The sequence below is a fragment of the Somniosus microcephalus genome, chromosome 1 (assembly GCF_052327205.1).
Source record: "Somniosus microcephalus isolate GS21.2 chromosome 1, FLI_Smic_1.0, whole genome shotgun sequence".
NCBI lineage: Eukaryota > Metazoa > Chordata > Chondrichthyes > Squaliformes > Somniosidae > Somniosus > Somniosus microcephalus.
In genome coordinates this window covers 49483449-49492396 of record NC_140987.1, presented here as the reverse complement: position 1 = coordinate 49492396, position 8948 = coordinate 49483449, and positions in this window count along the sequence as shown.

The following is an 8948-nucleotide window of genomic DNA, read 5'->3' as shown; positions in this document are numbered from 1 at the left end:
GGAGCATGGATAACGGGCTTTACCTCTGGGTTGATGGTGATGTGGTATTGGAAATCTCCGAAACATCCCACTGTATCATCGAAACATTCCGGATACATGTCTATCAAGTCTTTTTTACTCTTGATTTGTGGGCGATTCTCCAGCGGGATGTTGCTGTCTATCCTCAGTGATGTTTCCGTCAGCTCGTGATGCACTGAGATCAATCTCAACTTCTCGCAGCTGTTTAATCCCAGGATCGCTGGCCCCTCAGTGTCGGTGACATAGAACATGCAGTTGATGTTCTTTCTTTTATGTGTCCCTTTGATAAAGGTTATTCCGAGTTGTTTAATCTCACTCCCCCCGTATGCTGTCAGCGTGACATTACTTGCCTTTAAACAACCGCTTTTCGGGTAGCCATCTTCTCTCAGGTTTTCGGGAAAGATCTGCTGGTACAGTCTCAATGGGAGAATGTTGCTCTGAGCCCCTGTGTCCAGCTTCAACTTTAAGTTGATGGTTGTAGGCCGACCTTTGACCTTTTTTTTTATTTGGATGATGGTGTGCAATTCTCTCCTCGGAGTATTTTTCGCTCTGGACATCTCGTGAAGCTGTATCTTTATGGTTTCGATGTTTAGTGCATTGTCGTGATCATCATCATCATCCTGCTCATCCATGGCATGGATATTGTGTTTCTTTCTCTGGTTCTGCTGTCCGCCTTTGTTTTTGATGTATGTTCCTCCTTTCTTCGTTCTACACCTCTTTTCCCAGTGGTTTAGTTTGCCACATGCATTGCAGCTTGTTCCATATGCTGGACATTTCCTCTTGTCTGTGTAATCGTGCGGTCTTCCACAATTTCTGCACATGTTTCCCCCGTTGTCATGTGCATGTCTTTGTGTGTTGTACTTTTCTCTCACTGCATCCACTCTGTTGTCCGTCTCAGAAGCCGTCCGCATGTCAGCCGTTTGAGAAATCAGCATTTTCATTTGCTGCTTCATGGCTTCATGAGCTCTCGCAGTATCTATAGCCTCTGTTATTCCGAGCTTTTCTTTTCCTATCAGGGCTTTTTGTACCTCTACATGCGCTGACCCCCATATTAGCTGGTCCACAAGCCTTTCCTCCATTTCCTTAAATTTACACTTGCTGGCTTCATTTCTCAGCCTTGTCAGGAAATTGTCAGCTGTTTCACCGGGTTCCTGTCTTAGACTCTGGAATTTGTATCTGTGTATACGGTGATTAGATTTAGGCTCTAGATGGTTGCTGAATTTATCAAAAATTGTCGCTGGGTTTTCCTTTTCCTCTTCAGTCAAACTCCAGCTATTATACAAATCTAGGCCTTTTTCTCCTGTCCACAACAGAATGTAACTAACCTTTTCCTCGTTGGTAGTACCCTTCAGGAAGCTTTTGAATGTAAGCTCACATTTCTGTTTGAACTTGCGGAATGCTTCTACTATATCGTCGGCTTCCCAGTTCATGAGGGGTTGCATTTGCACAGTCAGTGCAGCGGCAGCCGCCATTTTAGATTCACTTTCAATCACCGCAGACACCGGCACTCACAAACAGCTCATAAAATCACTTTTCATCTTATTTGTAGTTCGTATAGCAGAATTTGTACTCACTTATACCGCTGCCACCATGTTATATATTACAGATACTTTTAGTTCATTTTAGTTAGTGCTTTTACTAAGCTGTATTCTTGCTTTTGTTACAGTGCTGCTGCATGGTGCGGAGTGATACAAGATGTCCGACGCTGCACTGTGCACTGCCCGTACACAGTGTGCCACATAGCAATATAACTACACCATACCAAAGTAGTTCCATACCAAAGTAGTTCCATTTAACGATGTTATACTATAACAATGTAACACGGGGTGAAGAAATTCCTCCTCATCTCAGCCCTAAATGGCTTACCCCTTATCCTTAGACTGTGACCCCTGGTTCTGGACTCACCGACCATCGGGAACATCCTTCCTGCATCTAGTCTGTCTAGTCCTGTTAGAATTTTATAAGTTTCAATGAGATCCCCTCTCATTCTTCTAAACTCCAGCGAGTACAAGCCCAATTGACCCAATCTCTCCTCATACGTCATTCCTGCTATCCCAGGTATCAGCCTGGTGAATCTTCGCTGCACTCCCTCCATGGCAAGAACATCCTTCCTCAGATAAGGCGGCCAAAACTGCACACAATACTCAAGATGTGGTCTCACCAAGGCCCTGTACAAGTGCAGCAAGACATCCTTGTTCCTGTACTCAAACCCTCTCGCTACGAAGGCCAACATACCATTTGCCTTCTTAACCGCCTGCTGCACCTGCATGCTTACCTTCAGCGACTAGTGCACAAGGACACCCAGGTCTCGTTGCACTTCCCCTTCTCCCAATCTATTGCCATTCAGATAATCTGCCTTCCTGTTTTTGACATCAAAGTGGATAACCTCGCATTTATCCACGTTATATTGCATCTGCCATGCTTCTGCCCAATCACCCAACCTGTCCAAATCATACTGGAGTTTCTTGGCATCCTCCGCACAGCACACATGCCCACCCAGCTTTGTGTTGTCTGCAAACTTGGAGATATTACATCTAGTTCCCTCGTCCAGAGAAGAGCACTGTACAGTTTGATCATGTCTTCCTCTGATTTGTGTCCGACTGTTTTTGGTTACGTAGTTCAACTTTCTATTGACTTTGTTGATTCCTGCTCTTCATTGGTCGGACATCTTTAGCGTCGAATCTACTAAGACTCCTAAATCTCTTTTTGGCTTCATCTTTAGCTGTTCCTGCACCATATATATATATATGTGCGTCACTTACTTTTCATCCCTATGAACACTTTGCATTTATCTGCATCAGATGTCATCTGTTATTATCCTGCTGCAGTTTCCACTGCCTTTCCCAGTTTTATGTCATCCACAAATTTGACCATTTTACACCAAGTTTCTGATCCCAGCTCATTTATGTAAATGAAAAGCAATAGTAGTCCCAGAATGGAGCCTTGGGGCCCTCCCCACACAGCACTTCCACCCTGACATAACTCAAATGTCATTGAAAGAGCTCATAGCAGTCTTGGGCTGACTTTTTCTTTGTAAAGAGTTGAAGAGTTGGCATATGAAACAGAAGAATTTGGCATGAGAGGAGAAATTGAGCTTCTATGGAGCCAGCTTTTGCATTAGAGATATAAGGTCACGGAGATCGTGAGGCTGAGATTGCTGACAGATGAAGGACTAAAGCTGGAGGCATCACATGGTAGAATCGTGAAAGAAATAAAGAAAACATGTTCCACGCTTTACACAGCTTTTATTTTCAGTAATATATGAGTGCACTCTGTGTCACTGATCTTGGGACAACAAACTTTTCCTTTTTAATACTAACTGTGATGAGAGTAACCTTTTTTTCCAAATGTTCTCCTTCTTCCCCTAACAGGGGATCACGTATGCTTCCATAGATGCTGGCAGCCCTCCACTATGTTGCCCAAGTGGCCATTCTTCATGTGTGATAAGACAGTGAGGCCTAGAAATTGAGTTTGCGCTGCGCCGGGGCTTAACGCCGGAAATTTAGCGCCGGTGCTAAGTCGCGCTGTGCGCGCCAAAAATTCAGTAGCGCCGTGCCCAAACGGCTGCCGGCGCTACTGAAGGCTGTTTGCGCCTGAAAACTGGCGCTACACGCCGCATTGCGGCGCTATTCCGGCGCCCGATGCGGTGCGGCAGGCTCGGGAAGTGCAGGCCTCCTCCTTCAGTTAAGGAGGAGCTGCCTGCACCCGCCTGCTGGCCGGTAAAATCTTCACAAAAATGAGCCCGGCACCTCGGGGAAGTGCCGGGCTCGCAGCCGAGAAGCATCTGTTCCGCGGGGGGGGGGGGGGTCCGGGAAGGGAGGTGCAGGCAGGCGGCCGGCGGGAAAGCGGCCGGCCGCCGCTCCACCTTTATGCGCCGGCGCAATGTCGTGCAAGACTCTGTTGCCAGAGTCTTAGTTGCGGCTGCCACGGGCGAGGCGGCCACAACTGAATTTCGGCGCTGGGGCCCGTCACCACGGCAACCGGGACGCTGCGCACACCGATGACGTCATCGGTGCCGGCGCAGCGCTACCGGTGTAACGCCGATGTTGGGCCCTAGTCAATTTCAAAACCGGCTGTAAGTCCAGCGCAATGCCCTCTAGCGCCGCAAAATGGGCGCTAAGCCCACTCAATTTCTAGGCCTGAGTGTTGGCAGACTATCAAGAATATCGCAGCTGAGTCTAACGTCCTCACTTGATGTCCAATACACGGGTCACTGGATGGCAACTTGGAGTGGAAACTCACACTTATTTTGCCACTCTCCAGCTCTCGGGTTACTGAGGTCAATCATTGTATCCCAACTTTCTTCGACAGCACCTCCCAAACCCGCAACTTCGACCGCCTAGAAGGACAAGGGCAGCAGGCGCATGGGAACACCACCACCTGCAAGTTCCCCTCCAAGTTCCCCTACATCCCAGGGTACTTAAGGAAGTGGCCCTAGAAATAGTAGATGCATTGCTGGTCATCTTCCAGAACTCGATAGACTCTGGAACAGTACCCATGGATTGGAGGGTAGCTAATGTTACCCCACTATTCAAAAAAGGTGGTAGAGAAAAAGCGGGGAATTATCGACCAGTAAGACTGACATCGGTGGTGGGGAAAATGCTAGAATCTATTATAAAAGATGTAATAGCAGAGCACTTGGTAAGCGGTGACAGGATCGGACAAAGTCAACATGGATCTACAAAAGGTAAATCATGCTTGACTAATCTACTGGAATTTTTTGAGGATGTAACTGGTAAAATAGATAAGGGAGAACCAGTGGATGTGATGTATTTGGACTTTCAGAAGGCTTTCGATAAGGTCCCACATAAGAGATTAGCGTGCAAAATTAAGGCACATGGGATTGGGGGCAAGGTATTGACTTGGATAGAGAACTGGTTGGCAGACAGAAAGCAAAGAGTTGGAATAAACGGGTCGTTTTCTGAGTGGCAGGCAGTGACTAGTGGGGTACCGCAAGGATCGGTCCTAGGACCCCAGCTGTTCACAATATATATTAATGATCTGGACGAGGGAATTGGATGTAATATCTCCAAATTTGCAGACGACACAAAGCTGGGTGGGAGGGTAAGCTGTGAGGAGGATGTCGTGAAACTCCAGTACGATTTGGACAGATTGGGTGATTGGGCAGAAACATGGCAAATGCACTATAATGTGGATAAGTGTGAGGTTATCCACTTTGGTGGCAAAAACAGGAAGGCAGATTATTATTTGAATGGCAATAGATTGGGAGAAGGGGAAGTGCAAAGAGACCTGGGTGTTCTTGTGCACCAGTCGCTGAAGGTAAGCATGCAGGTGCAGCAGGTGGTTAAGAAGGCCTTCGTAGCAAGAGGGTTCGCGTACAGGAACAAGGATGTCTTGCTACAGTTGTACAGGGCCTTGGTGAGACCGTACCTTGAGTACTGTGTGCAGTTTTGGTCGCCTTACCTGAGGAAGGACGTTCTTGCCATGGAAGGAGTGCAGCGAAGATTCACCAGGCTGATACCTGGGATGGCAGGAATGACGTATGAGGAGAGATTGTGTCGATTGGGATTATACTCACTGGAGTTTAGAAGATTGAGAGGGGATCTCATCGAAACCTATAAAATTCTGTCAGACCTGGACAGACTAGATGCAGGAAGGATGTTTATGATGGCCGGGGAGTCCAGAACCAGGGGTCATAGTCTAAGGATAAGGGGTAAGCCATTTAGGACTGAAATGAGGAGGAATTTCTTCACCCAGAGAGTGGTGAACCTGTGGAATTCTCTGCCACAGAGGGCAGTGGAGGCCAGTTCATTAAATATATTCAAAAAAGAGTTGGATATATTTCTTAAGGCTAAAGGGATCAAGGGATATGGGGAGAAGGCAGGGACAGGGTACTGAATTTGGATGATCAGCCATGATCTCATTGAATGGCGGAGCAGGCTCGAAGGGCCGAATGGCCTACTCCTGCTCCTGTCTTCTATGTAAGACACATGCTATCCTGACCTGGAAATATATCGCCGTTCCTTCATCGTCGCTGGGTCAAAGTCCTGGAACTCTCTCCCTAACAGCACTGTGGGAGTACCTTCACCACACGGACTGCAGCGGTTCAAGAAGGCGACTCACCATCACTTCCTCAAGGGCAATTAGGGATGGGCAATAAATGCTGGCCTTGCCAGTGACACCCACATCCCACGAACGACTAAAAAAAACTTTTACAGAGCACTAGTTCTACCCCACCTGAAGTACTATGTGCAATTGTGGCCTCAGTCGTACAGTGGTGACATTCTAGCTATGGCGAGAGTACAGAGGGTGGTTAACTGTTGCTGAGCTACAAGGAGAGACTAAGGAAACTAGGAATGGTGGCTCAGGAGACACGTTATTGAGAATGTTCACTATTATATGCAGCATAGATAAACTGAACTGAATAAGCTTTTTGACATAACCACAGGCTGAAGCTCAGAAGAGGGAGGGTGAACAGACAGTTTAGATTTAACTACTCCAGATTCTAAGGATGAAAGGCTTTAGTTATGAAGAGAGACTGGGGAAACTGGGTTTCTTTGCATGAGAAAAAAAGAAAAAAGATTTGCATTTCTCTCAAATCTCAGGACGTCCCAAAGTGCTTTACAGCCAATGAAGTACTTTTGAAGTGTAGTCACCATTGTAATGTATGAAACGCAGCAGCCAATTTGGGCACAGCAAGCTCCCACAAACAGCAATGTGTTAATGACCAGATAGTGGCCTAGAAATTCAGTTGCGTTCGCCAGCCGTTAGCGCCATAAGAGGAGTAGATCTCGAGCGCTAGGCACTTAGCGGCCGGGCGCAGAACAATCTGCGCCTACGCCCAACTTCAGTAGACATTTAGCGCCGGCGCAAAGTGTTTGCGCGCGCTCAGCTGCGTGAGCAACTTATGACATCATTTCGTCGTGCAACGCCGTTTGTGCGCCCCAAACTGGAACTTCAGTGGTGCCCGCCCAATGTGGGCGTGGCGCTGTTAAGAACTGTGAAGTGGAACGCAGCAGAGGCCCTGCGGGCCTCAGGGAGTGCTAATTAAAGGGCACTTAGACTGAACTATAAAGGCCAGCCATTTTGCTGCAATGACTTTAGTGCAACGGATTTCTGGACAGAGACCAAGGAAGAGACCTTACTGATTTGGGCCAACATAGGAGAGGTATTTTTGGCTTCTGGCCAGAGCTTGGAAATTTGACTCATTGTGATTTCACTGTTTGCAAGTATATTATGGGGGCGGCATGGGGTTCCAACCCTCAGTTCCAGCATTATGTGCGAAGGGCTCGCAGACGCTGTGTGAGAGGGGCAGCCATGTCTAGACGCAGAGGGGCCATCAGGCATCGGCAACGTAGGCCTTACCCACTCAGGGAATACCGCCAGCAGGTGTCCTATCTCACCATGACTGCCGCGCAGTGTGTTAAGAGGCTGCGCTTCAGAAGGGAGGTGGTTGCAGAGATCTGCCAGCTGCTTCACAGAGATCTGCGTCCACAGCTGATGTGCAGGACGTCTCTGTCGGTGGAAGTGAAGGTCACGGTTGCTCTGAACTTTTATGCAAGCGGCTCCTTCCAAGCCGCTGCTGGGGACGTAGCTAACATCTCCCAGTTCACCGTGCATCGCTGCATCCGGCAGGTCACCGATGCCCTTTTCACAAGGAGACACCAATTCATCTCCTTCCCCATGACCCTAGAGAGGCAGGAGCAGCGTGCAGTCGGATTTGCGAGGATCGCCGACTTCCCCATGGTGCAGGGCGCCATTGACTGCACGCATGTGGCTTTGCGGGCACCTATTGACAATGCCGAGGATTACCGCAACCGGAAGGGCTACCATTCCCTCAATGTACAGCTGGTGTGTGACCACAGGCAGCGCATCCTAGCTGTCAATGCCCGCTTTCCAGGCAGCAGCCACGATGCATTTATCCTGCGCCAGACTACTGTGGCTGACATGTTCCAGGCACAGCCTCCCCCAAGAGGATGGCTTATCGGGGACAAAGGCTATCCTTTGTGTACATGGCTCATGACCCCGCTCCGCGCGCCCAGGACCCCTGCTGAGGAGGCATACAACGAAAGCCATCAAGCCACAAGGAACATCATAGAGCAAACGATTGGCGTCCTCAAGCAACGGTTCCGCTGCCTGGATCGCTCCGGCGGATCTCTGCAGTATTCGCCGGATAGAGTCTCCCAGTTCGTCGTCGTTTGCTGCATGCTGCACAACCTGGCTATCCGCAGGACTCAGGCACTGCCACCTCACGTTGGACCACCACCTCAGGAGGACGAGCAGGAGGACCATGAGGAGGAGGAGGAGGAGGAGGAGGAGTACCAGCCCAGGAGGGAGCCACAAGGTCCAAGGGCCGTCCGTCGGCGGCTTATTGAACGACACTTCTAGGCCCCCTGTCAGGGAATGGCTTGTGGCAATGAAGGCATATGAATGCAGTCGCTCCGCAAGCCCTCAGCCGGTTAACGCAACAACCACTTGAAACATCACACATGGACAAGCTGAATAAAGAAAAAGCTTTATTGAACAAACTCAGGGCCCTTCCCACATGAAACCCAAAAACAGACAACACCCCCAAAAAACAGTCAAAAACATATCTCACTCCCACAACCTGGGGAGGAATAACAAAACTTGTCCATCCAAATGGCCTTCATCCTCGGCCTTACCAAAAGAGCCCCCCCCATAGACAACACAACCACCCCCATATAAAAAAACATTTGCCAACACACTCTACTTTGTGTGCCGAGAGGGCGAGTCCTTGTCCAGCCTTTTCCGGCCCCTGGCCGACCTGCTGCTCCGCCTCAACCTGGGCCCTGTGGGTGTTGCAAGGCTGGGGGAAGGCTCCTGAGGGGCACAATGCGTGACGGCAGATGCCCTTGGGGGTCGGCCTAGACGAGCTCTGGCCCTCGAGGGGCCGGCTGCTGACTGCTGCAGCTGTGGCTGGGCAGCATCAGTCTCTCCAGCAGCTCGTC